The following is a 13,251-nucleotide window of genomic DNA, read 5'->3' on the forward strand; positions in this document are numbered from 1 at the left end:
ATGGAGACAGCAGACCTGTGACCCTGGGCATACAGCTCATTTCTCTGAGCCTCATCTGAAAATAGGAATGGATCTTTTAGGACAGTTGAGAAGATTAGCAAAAATGTGTGGAAATCAGCTAGCTCACGGCCTGTGTACAGTAGATGCTCTTTAAATTGTAGCTGATGCCATTCTGGAGAGTGTAAGAGAGTCAGAAACTCTAATGGAAGACATCTTCAGACTGAAGCCAGGAACACAGCATTTGGGCCTGTTTTTTTTTTTATGGTCTGTATAATATAGTGATGAACAGGAGCACTGTAAGTTAGACAGAGCTGGATTCAGATTTTGGTTCTGCTGCTCCTCAACTCTGTAACCTTGGGCAGGCCAGGTCACTCTACTTCTCCAAACCACTCCTTCTCAAAAGGTTGACATGCAGTGCCAAGCCTAGTGTGCAATAAAAGCGAATCTTTCCCTCATTCTTTCTCATTTTTCCCTTCTCTGTCCCTCTTTCTACATCATCATCATTATCTTTTTCTTCCCTTGACTTTCTGTGTGATTCTGAATATGAGAGAAAGCCCCTTATCATTACCTAATTTCCAAATTCCGTTTAAGTCCACTCAGAAGTCTCCAGCTGGCCTCTCTTCTTTCTTCCTCACTTCTCCAGTTCCCTATAACTTGGTTCTGGTCCTATAACTTCAATGGTTATCTAGTACCTTCTGAAGTGCTCAGGCTTATGAACCTGACATTCAGGGTCACCACAGAGCTCTGATACCTCTGATGTCTCTTCCAAATCCATGTGCTTCCACTTTCATGCCATTTCCCATGCCAGTTTCTCTGCATGGAATTCCCTATTTAACCACAATGAGCAGCCATTTTCATTTGAGTACTTACAATGTTCCAGGCGGCTGGCTAAATGCCATATATGCTTTATCTCATTGGCTCCTCACAACCCTATGAAGCAGATGCAGTGATAACCCCCATAATACAGACGAGGTCACTATGCATAGAAGGTTACAGTTACTTGCCCAAGGGGATATGCTGATAAGTGGTGGCACCAGGAAGAACCAAAAAATGAGTCCTGAATCTTCAATCTTCACCACTCTCTCTATATGAGCAAAGCCCTATCTCTCTTTCCAAGCTTAACTTGAATGACACGTTTCCACAAATACATCAGAGATTGATTGTCACAGTCAAAATTCATCCTGAATTCTCCCCACTTTTCCTTATATATGTGTTAAGCACTGGTTTTACTTCTGTGCAACACAATTTGCTATCATCTGACCTTCTTGTCAGCTAGAGAGAGGGATCTTCGATGGCTGAAACTGTTTATTATTTGATTGATCTTTCTATTTCTGGACCAAAATCAGAGCCTGCTATTTGTTGAGAGCTTGTCTGGGTCTTAATCCTGCAGTGTGAAAACCAATATTTACACATTAAGCTGGTCATAAATGGAGGCAAAGGGAGATAATCATAGTTCATTTTGCAATGCATGAGGTACACCCAGGTGTCAACCACTGTGTAGTGATTAAGAGGTTAGAAGGGTCTGGGTGCCGAGTCTGTTTCAAATTGCATGGCTTTGGAAGAGTCATTGGCCCTCTCTGAACCTCAGTTTCTCCTTTTATAAAATGGGGATGCCAATGACTACATCAGAGGGTTGTTTTGAAGAACTAATGAGATGATGCACATAGACCACCTTGCATGCTCAGCTAAATATATCAGGAACTCAATAAATGCTATCTTATGATGGTTGTGATTTGAGCTTTCAGGGCCACTCATAATCTTCCTCAGCCCTGCTATCCATCTTTATTCCTCCATTATTCCTCAAGAATCCTTTTCCTGGGAAGCAGACTTGGCCCAGTGGTTAGGGCATCCGTCTACCACATGGGAGATCTGCGGTTCAAACCCCAGGCCTCCTTGACCAGTGTGGAGCTGGCGCACATGCAGTCCTGATGCACGCAAGGAGTGCCGTGCCACACAGGGGTGTCCCCACGTAGGGGAGCCCCATGTGCAAGGAGTGTGCTCCGTAAGGAGAGCCACCCAGTGTGAAAGAAAGTTCAGCCTGCCCAGAAATGGCGCAGCACACGTGGAGAGCTGACACAACAAGATGACACAACAAAAAGAAACACAGATTCCCATGCCGCTGACAACAACAGAAGTGGATAAAGAAGAAGACACAACAAATAGACACAGAGAACAATCAACTGGGGGGCAGGGAGAGGAGAGAAATAAAATAAAATAAATAAGATCTTTAAAAAAAAAAAGAACCCTTTTCCTATTTCCTCCCTACAAGCATACATGTGCACACACACACGCAGACTCATACAGAGCACACACACTTGACTCCAATTCTATAATCCCCCCATCACTAACAATCTGAATTCATTTGCTTCATTTCATGCCCCAAATGTTCACCATTCTGATATTTCACCATTATTTAATTATATTGTTGAACATTATTGTTCCAAATATTTTACCATTAAACAATGCCTCATGAACATTTTTGCATAAAACTTGGCCTTTTGTTACATAACACCTTGTAATATGTCTGTTTTCCCATCTTAGAGCAAAATTTCACAATTAAATTATTAATGAAAATCTGTTTGACCTGGATTTTTTTTAAAGAATCAAATATTTTTTGTTTCAAAAATTAATTTATTTTTCCCCTCTTCCACTTCCTGCCCCTGCCCTTGCCCTGCTGTTTTTGCTGTGTGCATTTGCTATGTGATCTTCTGTATCTATTTCTCTTTTTGTCTTCTCATGATTCCCTTGTAGGATTCAGAGGGATTCGATCCTGCGGACCTCTGATGTGGAGAGAGGTTCCCTGTCAATTGTGCCACCTCAGTTCCTGGTCTCTGTTGCACTTCACTGTGATTCTCCCCTTCATCTCTCTCTTTGTTGTCTTATCATCTAGGAGGTCCCAGGGATTGAACCTCGGTCCTTCCATATGGTAGGCAGAGGCCTTATCACTTGAGCCACGTCTACTTTCCTGTTTGACCTGGATTTTGGTTTGCTTTCAAGCAATTTTTTTTTAAGGTTTATTTTTTATTTATTTCTCCCCACCCCTGCCCTGTTGTCTGCTCTCTGTCCATTCACTGTGTGTTCTTCTGTGTCCTCTTGCTTTCTTGTCAGTGGCACCAGGAATCTGTGTCTCTTTTTGTTGCATCATCTTGCTGTGTCAGCTCTCCATGTGTGCGGTGCCACTCCTGGGCAAGCTGCACCTCTTTTGCACAGGGCATCTCTCCTTGCAGGGTGTACTCCTTGTGTGTGGGGCTCCCCTACACAGGGGCCACGTCCCGTGCATGACATGGCACTCCTTGCATGCATCAACACTGTGCATGGGCCAGTTCACCACACAGGTCAGGAGGCCCTGGGTTTGAACCCTGGACCTCCCATATCGTAGGTGGATGCTCTGTCAGTTGAGCCAAATCCGCTTCTCTCAAGCAATTTTAATCTTCAAGTTAGATGGGACCTTGAAGAACTAATGAATGAAGGAATTTACTTGTATCTCCAAAATGTATCTCCAATTGGTCCTCCCTTTCTTTATTACCATTACTACCATTCTCCTTAGAATAAACCCCAAACTCCTCACCATGGCTTGTAGGCCCTGTACAATCTGCCTCCTGCCTACAACTCTAAGGTCACTTGCTCTACAGTTCCCTGTGCTCCAACCAAACTGGCTTCCTTTGTGTTGTGTAATTCCAGCAAATGGTTCCCCTCTTTAGAGCCTGAGAACTTACTGTACCTTCTCTTTCACAGTCCCCCTCTGCTTCCCATCTGCTCTCCTGGCTGGCCCCTTCTCAGGGTCTTGGCTCAAATGTGAGCAAATCAGAACTGTCTTCCAGGACTCCCCAATCCAAAGTTTTCCTCTTCTCCATCCCTTAGATGCTACTCTCTGTTATGTCACCTTATTTTTTTAGCTTCTTTCCTAATATCAATTTATTCTAAAATTATTTTTGTTTGCTTGTTTACTATCTTCTTTTCTAAAATACAAGTTTCATAAACCCAATACACAAAATGTGCTTAATAAATCATTGCTGAATAAATGTGTGTGTTAACACTAAAGGTCATTGGGATGTGGCTCAGTTTTTATAACTTTCAAATTGATGGTGTAAGATGGATCCATGATGAACCTAGAGCCTCCAGGTACAGCCCTCTGGGGATCCTGTTTCCCCCATTAGATAGAGTCACTGACAGGCATTAAATGTGCTCAAGTGGATGCTGCTAAAGCAATTTTTAAAATGACTTAGTAACATCGACTTTGCTTCCACTAATGGATAATAAGATTTTTATAGGAGAGGGGTAAGGATAGTATTTGTCAGCCCTGCATTTTCCAGTGTGTTTCCCTGGACTCTCACAATTGTCTTGGACAAAAGGCCTCCTTGTCAAAAATAGTTTTGGAAAGTCTGCATACTCCTTCTTCCTCATGGAGATTCCCCAGTGCAGCTCAGTCTATTAAAGATCCTGGGAGGCCCTGCATGACAGGAAGCTGGGCTGTTTTGTTTAGCTCAATGTCTGTGAAACCATCTTGACCACAGACTGTATTTTTCCCCTTGGAACATTCATTAACATCTTGCAGAACAGAGTGTCCATAGAAACATGCTTTCGAAAATGTCCCTTCAGCTTGCACTGACCATTCAAAATCCTACATATAATGATCTAAATTCCCAGTCTTTCACTGCCTCTCTCCTCCTCTGCCACGGAGGTGGCCGTGGGCCTTCTGGCCCAGGCTGGGAGCACCTGGCCTCTCTCTGCTTCATTAGGCTCCATGCCTAATCTGTGTGACCAGTGGTTTCCAGCAGATGGAATGGGTAGCTGAGAACCAATGTCACGGAATTGAGCACATGGTTAAAAGAGCTCCAATGTGTGTTTGCAGCTATGGCTTCCTCTGGAGAGGCCTGGTAGATACTGAAGTGCATCATCCATAGCCAGAGAGAGGAAGGCTGGCGGAGTCGGGTAGGGGGTGGGGGTGGATTTAATTGCTGCCTTCTTGTTTGTGACAGGGTTTTGTGATGCAGCTGTTAAGTAGTCACCAGGCAGTGAAAAGGAGATGCTGGCATTCAAATAACCTGGGGAGGATTTGTTTGAATGTAGGCAAGAGCTTCCTGAAGTTCAGGTATTATAGGAAGGGGGGTTTTAAAGGCAGGACTTTGGACTTGAAATTTTACTCCACTGTTGGCAAACTGAATAAAAAGCCCTTTTTAGCCACTGTTCCCTCATCCATAAAATAATGCCAACATTGCATGTGGGTTGTGCATGCATTTTGCATGTATACATTTTGCACATTGCATGTGGGTTGTACATGCATTTTTCGTGTATGCTTTTTGCATACATGCAAAATGCTTAGCCCAGGACCTGGCATATGGCAGACCTTTAATACGGAGAAGCTAGTATTGCCAGTTATCAGGGTCCTGGCCATGTGGCCTCCAGGGTCTCACAAATCCATCCCTTCCTCCCCAGACCATTGCCTCTACCTTGGTTGAGATGTCATTATCCCTCACCCAGGTTCTTGCTGCAGCCTTTCCATCTGGCCTGGTCACCCACAAACACATCTACCATTCTGGTGGCCAGAATGATCTTTGGAAAACATGCCCCATCTGGACTCTGCCGCTCCTCCCCTGCCTAGAACATTTCCCCCGATAATTTGTCATTTGAATTGGGGGCTTCTCAAGCTTTTGCAATGACTCCCATCTTCAAGATGGGTCAGAATGCACATATACACAATGGACGTGCAGCTGTGTCTGAAATATATCCTTCATAAGCCCCTAATTCTGGGTTCCATCATAAAAAGACGGTTGATGCATTCTATTTCATGATATGAACATATTTATTTTAAACTGTGGAATATTATTTTTCATTTTCAGTATTTAACATTTGCTCAAGTCTTCAAATAGTATTGATACGCAGGAGGAAGCATCATTATGCTGATTGTCCTGGCATGATAGTGGTACTGTGTTCAGGGGTTTCCGTAAGATTGAATGAGATAAAACCTGTGAGGCACTCAGCACAGTGCCAGACAGAGGATACGTGCGGAATATGTGGGTTCTATTAATTTATTATTTGCTATTCTTATTTCTACCCCTTTATTATTTCTTTTATTTTTTTTAAGATTTATTTTTATTTCTCTCCCCTTCTTCCCCCCCCCCCCCCCCGTTGTCTGCTCTCTGTGTCCATTCACTGTGTGTTCTTCTGTGTCCACTTGTATTCTTGTCAGCATCACCGGGAATCTGTGTCTCTTTTTTTGTTGCATCATCTTACTGTGTCAGCTCTCCATGTGTGCAGCGCCACTCCTAGGCAGGCTGTGCTTTTTTTGCATGTGGCAGCTCTCTTTATGGGGCAACTCTCCTTGCATGTGGGGCTCCCCTACGCAAGGGACACCCCTGTGTGGCACAGTACTCCTTGTGTGCATCAGCACTGCGCATGGGCCAGCTTATCACACAGGTCAGGAGGTCCTGGGTTTGAACCCTGGACCTCCCATGTGGTAGGTGGATGCTCTATCCATTGAGTCAAATCTACTTCCCGCTTTATTATTTTTCTTTATTTTGTCCTTATTATTATCCCTTAGGGATACATTTGCTCAGTTTGCCCAGTTTCCATTGTATACTGCAGCGTCCAGCACAATGGGCCTTTTCCCCATTCTGCCAACATACCTTGCTTTCTATGTCTTTGTACAGATCATACCCTGCCTAAAAAACTCTCCTGTCCTCCACCCTCACCCCTTCTTCATGCAGCAAATTGCTACTCATTTTTCAACATCAGTTTGGAAGCCTTCTCTGTCTCACTCCCAGCACCCCCTCAGCCTTACTGTGGCTGGGTGAGCCTCTCCTTTCTCTGGACAGCCACAGCCTCAGAACTGTTATCTGTTGTAGCCCTTCTCATTCCATGACTGAATACATCTGTCCCTCTCCTCAACTCTGACAGTCCCATGATGGAAAGGACAAGGATTTATTTCTCTCTGTAGCCCAAATACCTAATAGAGAATTGGCAAAGAATAGTAATTGGCTGAATGGGAGAGTATTTGAATGGATGAATGAATGAATGAATGCATGAAGGAGCTAGTTGAAAGGCTCACAGAGTGCAAAGTGCTAATTGGAGGTGGTATGGTTAGCACCTCTGGAGCACTTAGTATACTCCAGGCACTGTGCACATCACATAAGTGATTTAAAGCTCCCAATAACCCATAAGGCAAGTACGGTAATTATCCCCTTTACAATGGAGGAAAGTGATGCTTAGACAGGTTAGGTGACTCGTCAAGTTCTCCCAGCTAGTAGGCTGTGGAGCTGTGATTTGAATGCAGTTTGAATTCAGAGCCCAAAAGACTTGAGTTCTAGGCTTAGCTCCACAGTGGAGATCTTTCAGCTGTGGTATTATGCCAAACTAGTCCAGATACTGAATGGAAGTGGTTGTAGTTTCACTTGCATCATCAAGGGTTGCTGTACCATCAGAATCTCAGGTGCTAAAAGCTTCTGGGAGGTGAGGCTCCCTCTGTGAGCTAACACAGAGTCAGGACAGCCCTGCTCAAGCTCTCTCTGGCCCCAGGGAGCCAATCCTGTGTCCTCAGAGCAGCATCCCCAGTATGTTGCTCTCTGATGCTCTGTGCCCTTGGGGAGGCACTCCATCTCTTTTCCCATGCTGTTCATTCATAGGATGAGCCACCCAGATCTCTGCCCACCAGTGTTTCACGATTTAGTAGAGGAATCTGACGATTAAACAGTTGCACCACAGTGGGATAGATGAAGCTGATGTCTAGTGTTCACCATACTAAGAGATTAAAGAAGGCTTTACACAGGAGATGACCCTTGCAGAATGCACTAGTGCTTACCAGTGAGAAAGGCTGGAAAGGTATTGCTGGTAGAAGAAAGACACATGGGGGTGAAACTGCACAGGGCATTTAGGGCATTATGGGGGTATCTGGAAATAAAAATGCATACGAAGCAGATGCTGATGAGGTGGGCAGCCTGCTGCAGATGCTGATGAGGTGGGCAGCCTGCTGGTCCACCATCAGAGGCAGGCCCTGGACTTGGTTCCCGTGCTGCCCAGCCATGTCCTGACACTGGGTTGAAGAGATACATTCTGTCTCATTTATCCATGCTGTAGGTAAGCCTTGATGTGCTCTTTTATTGGGGGGCACTGTCCCTATAAGGTAGGCTTAGGTTCACATATATATAATTTTTATTAGTGACTAGTTATGAATAGTTCACTTAAAGGAAAAAATTCAGGAGTATTGTTTACAATTAATCATCTTATTGGGTTATTGATTTACTTAAATATTGAATAGGCAGCCCCAGGATTGGTCTTTGTCCTTTTAGCCCCATTCTTAGTTCCCCCAACCCTTTAGTCCCCTGACCTGCCTTCCTTTCCTACCAAGGACTTTTGGGTGGGCTTACTGGCCCTTTTGCCAAAGAAAATTTTGAAACTACATCATCAAAATGAAATTGGACTTTAAACCAAGAGATAGTGGAGAAACAACTGGTCAAAGAGTCTTGATACCTAGAGACTGGCCCTAAGTCTCTGATGAAATAACCCTTTTCTCCAACTCTGTGCTATTTCTCCTGCTTGATCCTCCTGCCCATTGCCTCTTGCCAAAAGCCCACCTCTTCCTTCAAAGCCTTAAAACACTTTCTCCATGAAGCCTTTTCAGACCTTTCCCAAATGAAAGTCACGCTTACTTTATCCAAGCTTTCATAACCTCTTCTCTATCTTCCTTGTGATACTTGTCATTTATCACCTTTCATTAGAGTAATTTATGGCCACCTTTCATCTTTTTCCTTAATTAATCCCCTCAAGTGCAGCAACTCTGTCCAGGTCATGCCTGTGTTCCCATAGACTAACCTAGCTCCTGGCACATAGCAGATGCTCAATTAATGCTTGATGAATTAATGACTGATTAATCAAACAAGCTGCATTATCTTGGACAGGCCCTTCAGCTCCCCAGGCCTCAGTGACCCCTGGAAGAGGCAGCTTTGTGATAACCATCTCAGGTTCTGGAATCAGACAGATGTGGATTCATACCCCAGCTCTGTTTGTCTTGCTCAACTTTGGAAAATGACTTATGCGCTCAGTCTTCCTTATCTGCAGAACCCGCATAATTGGCTACCTCGCAAGGAGGTTGGGCGGATTAGCAGTAATGTATGTAAAGTGCTCAGCAGGCTGCACTGAACATAGTAAGTACCTAATAAATCTTTGTTGTTAATTTGGAAAGCAAAGATGATGGGCTAGATAATTTCCACAGCTCTCCTCCAACTCATATAGTCTTTGATTATAAATCTGGCTGAGAAGCACTCTTGCCTAGTGAAAAGTCCAGAATTTGGAATCAGAAAACCCAGGTTAGAAGGCTGGCTCTGCCTAACGTGCAGTGAGTCCTCAGGGAAGCTGCTTGGTCTCTTGGGCCTCCATTTCCAGTACCTGGGGACATGATAATACCTGGACTTGCTATTTCTCAGGACAGTTGTGCGAATCCTGTGGTAGAGTCCTGGAGGGGAGGGGGCTATGCTCCTTAAAGCACTGTATAGATTAGGTACATGCTGAAATCGTAGCCTTGGCCCCTTCAAGGACAGGGGATGACATATATCTTAGATCTGGGCCTCTGGCTTTCCCTCTTTTGCCAGCGGGACCCTCCCCTGAGGCACTGCTGGACCAGTTCTGCCCCCAGCCCAGCCATTGGGCCCCACACGGAAGCCTGGGAGGGCTGTTTTGCAGTCAGAGCACACAGCTGCCTCCATAAATCATCCCTGATGTGTCTTTCAGAGAAGTTTGCGTTCCTGAAAGTATATGTCTCCTCAGGCAGTTTTGCTTGTTCGCCTGAAATCTGTCAATTCTGTCTGGCTTGGTGGGGAGGAAAAGCAACCGCAAGCCCAAAGCTTAGGTATTAGCAGGACACTCTGAGACCAGGTCCTGGTGGAGCCTGGGGACACAACTAGAATATTTCTTTCATCAGAACAGGACAACAGTATTATATCTGTTCACTTTCGCCACCTAATAAAACACCCTACAACTTAGCGACTTAAAGCAACAGCCGTTTATTTACATCACAATTCAAGTCATGCATTTGGGCTGGGCTCAGTGCAACTGGGCAGTTCTTGGCATCTGGGAGGGGGTGGTCAGCCGGTCTCAGTCATGCACTGGTCAGCTTGGGCCTGGCTGACTCCTAGCTAAGGGCACCGAGGTTCTTCTCCAAGGGGTGTCTCATCCTCTGGCCAGTTCTCCCAGGCTTGTTCATAGGAAGGAGTGTTTCAAGAACAGCAAGACCAGAAGCTTTAGGGCCTTGAGGCTTGAGCCTGGAAGACACGCAACATACCTTCTGCTACGATCTTTTAGTCAAAGCAAGCAACAAGACCATCCTGGATTTGAGCAGTGTAGAAGTAGAGTCTGCCTTGGGTTGGAAGAAGCTGCGAATGATTCGGATGATTTGGGCTACCCTCAAGTGCTCATATTTTATTGGGTTTCTAAGTGAGAGCTTGGACTGAGCCTCACAACCCCATGAGATAAACATAAGTTCCAATTAATTGATGGGAAAACTGAGGCTCAGAGATGTGAAGGCTCTTCTTTAATGCACAGCTTTAGAGCGCATCCAAAGACTACATTTTTACCTCTGACACCTGACTCTCTTTAATAGTGCTAAAGAAATTTAGATACAGTCGTCTGGCTCGTAGTACAAGGCAAGAGGGTGGGTTTTGAGCCGTACTACATCCTTGCAAGGAACCATGGTCTCACGAAGGGATCGTTGGCAAAGGGTTTCCGTAAATGCTGGATAGTAAATATTTTACTTCTGTGGGCTAAGAGGTAATTTCAAGGATATTACATAGGCACTTATATAATGAGAGAAAAGTTACCACAAATGTTTGTTGATGACATTCAAGATATCATAGTGGTAATAATAATAATAGTAAGAGCATCATTTTTCTTAATATGTGCCTGCTGAAGAGTAGAATTTATTTGTGGGTACTATAACATGAAGTTCATATAATTTTCAGGTCTTGAAATAATATTCTTCTTTTGATTTGTTTTAACCATTTAAAAATATATTTAAAAATCTATTATTAGCTTATGGGCCATACAAAAACAAATAGTAGGCTGAATTTGGTCTTTGGGCCATAGTTTGAATCCCCTGGTCTAGGAAAGCATCTCAGATTTGGAGTCAGATAATCCTGGTTTTAAACTCACATGACTCTCTAATTGCTGTGTGACTTTGGGTTCATTCTTAACATTTCAGATCCAAGTTTGCCGTAGGCTCCCAAGCACACAATGGAGGGAAATAATTCCTTATGTTCTTTTAGTCTATCAAAGGCAGAAATGAGCTTCCAGATATCTCTTCCAACCCACTAATAGATTAGGAAAATAATTGAGGGGAGACTTGTTAGTGTCACACAGAGAAGCTAGCAGACCCAGGGGTGTAATTCAAGCCCTCTAACTTACAAAATAGTCCTCTTTTCATGCCATTTGAACCTATAAAATCACCTGGATCATGTCACTATTAAAGACTGGTTGTTGGAGGATTTTGATACAACCTGTAAGTTAGAAACTGGAAGTTGTACTTTTTCCTAATTCAATCAAATGGATGAATCACTTAGAAGATTACAAAGAAAAGACTTTTTGCATTTTCACATGTCTCAGATGAGCATCGTTAAACATTCTGAGAATCTGGGTAGTGTGCATGAGTCATTAGAAGGGGTTTTCAGCTGTGTCCAAATGGGTGCTCAGGGAAAGAAGAGGGTTTTGATTGAGCAGGTGTAGCTCTTTTACCAAGCTCCCAATTCTATATTTATATATTTGGCTTCAAATTTTTTTTTTTTTTGAAAAGTCTCAATTCTACACTATATTTTTAAATCCTGATGTAACGAAAGTTCCCATTCCTGTGTGGAAAGCCAGCCAGCAAGCAAAGAGTGTAGTGAACTTATGGTAGCATGGTAGACAAAACTAGCACAGGCTTTTACCTGTTTCATATATTCAAGAAACATTGGGTAAAATATAATTTTAAAAAGTGCAGGTTCGTCTCAAATGAATAATGGAAAATTCTCAGGTATTGGGAATGAGGAGGGAATACAATGCCCGAGTTATGCCTTTTGAAACGGATGTCATGGTGATGCCAGGAGGTTGGAGGGGAGGAAAGTATAAGGAAATAAAGGAAAGTACAATAAAGGAAAAACTGAAAGATAAGGTGTTGTAGGAATAAGTCCAAAGGCATCAGTAATCATAATAAGTATAATTTGCTTATAAAATTCCTTCTGATGCTTTGGCTTCTTGTGTCAACCTGGCCAGGTTATGGTGCCCAATCTGGTGAAGTAGTAAGCACTGGCCCAACTGTAACAGGGAGGGCGTTTTGTGGACTTAAATCATCATTAAGTTCATTGCATCTGTGGCTGATTACATCAACAGTCAACTGAGATTGCCTTCAACAGTAAGAGCTTTCTTATTAAATCAGTTGAAAACTTTAAAGGGAAAATTGATTTATAATAAACATATATATATATACCTAACCTGGGTGCCCCAAGATATATTAGACACACACTGGCAAAACTGAAGGGAGAAATAAACATCTCTAAAATAGTAGTTGGAATACTGCAACACACCAATGTCAGCATTGGATAAAACATCCACACAGAATATAAGTAAGGAAACAGAGAGCTCAAATAATATGATAAATGAACTAGACCTAATAGACATTTATAGAACATTAAAGCCCAAAACAACAGGATACACATTTTTCTCAAGAGCTCATTGATCTTTCTTCAGGATAGACCATATGTTGGATCATAAGTAAGATCTCAGTAAATTTTAAGAGACTGAAATTATACAAAGGACTTTCTCTGATCATAATGGAATAAAGTTAGAAATTAATAATAAGCAGAAAAAGGAAAAATTCATAACTATATGAATATTAAACAAAACACTCTTAAGTAATCAGGGGGTCAAAGAAGAAATTGCAAGAGAAACCAGTAAACATCTGAAGATGAATGAAAATGAGAACACAACATATCAAAACTTATGGGATAGAGTGAGGCAGTGCTGAGAGGGAAATTTATAGCTCTCAATGCTAACGTTAAAAAAGAAGAAAGAGCTGAAATCAAAGTCCTAACTCTGCACACCTGAAGAAATTAGAAAAAGAAGAGCAAACCAATCCCAAAGCAAGAAGAAGAAAAGAAATAATAAAAATTAGAATAGAAATAAATGAAATGAAGAGTAAAAAAAGAATAGAGAGAAGCAAACAACCAAAACTTGATTATTCAATAAGGTCAAAAATATCAGCAAACACTTAGATAGACTAAGAAGGACCAA

The 13,251-nt window shown here is 42.8% G+C and overlaps 1 protein-coding gene across 3 annotated transcripts in view; it reads left to right on the top strand.

The window, feature by feature from the left end:
• The window catches only part of ASTN2 (astrotactin 2), a 950,369-nt gene that overhangs the window by 253,000 nt on the left and 684,118 nt on the right, over positions 1-13,251 (top strand). The window lies entirely within an intron of this gene.

Source organism: Dasypus novemcinctus, chromosome 8 (assembly GCF_030445035.2).
Source record: "Dasypus novemcinctus isolate mDasNov1 chromosome 8, mDasNov1.1.hap2, whole genome shotgun sequence".
NCBI lineage: Eukaryota > Metazoa > Chordata > Mammalia > Cingulata > Dasypodidae > Dasypus > Dasypus novemcinctus.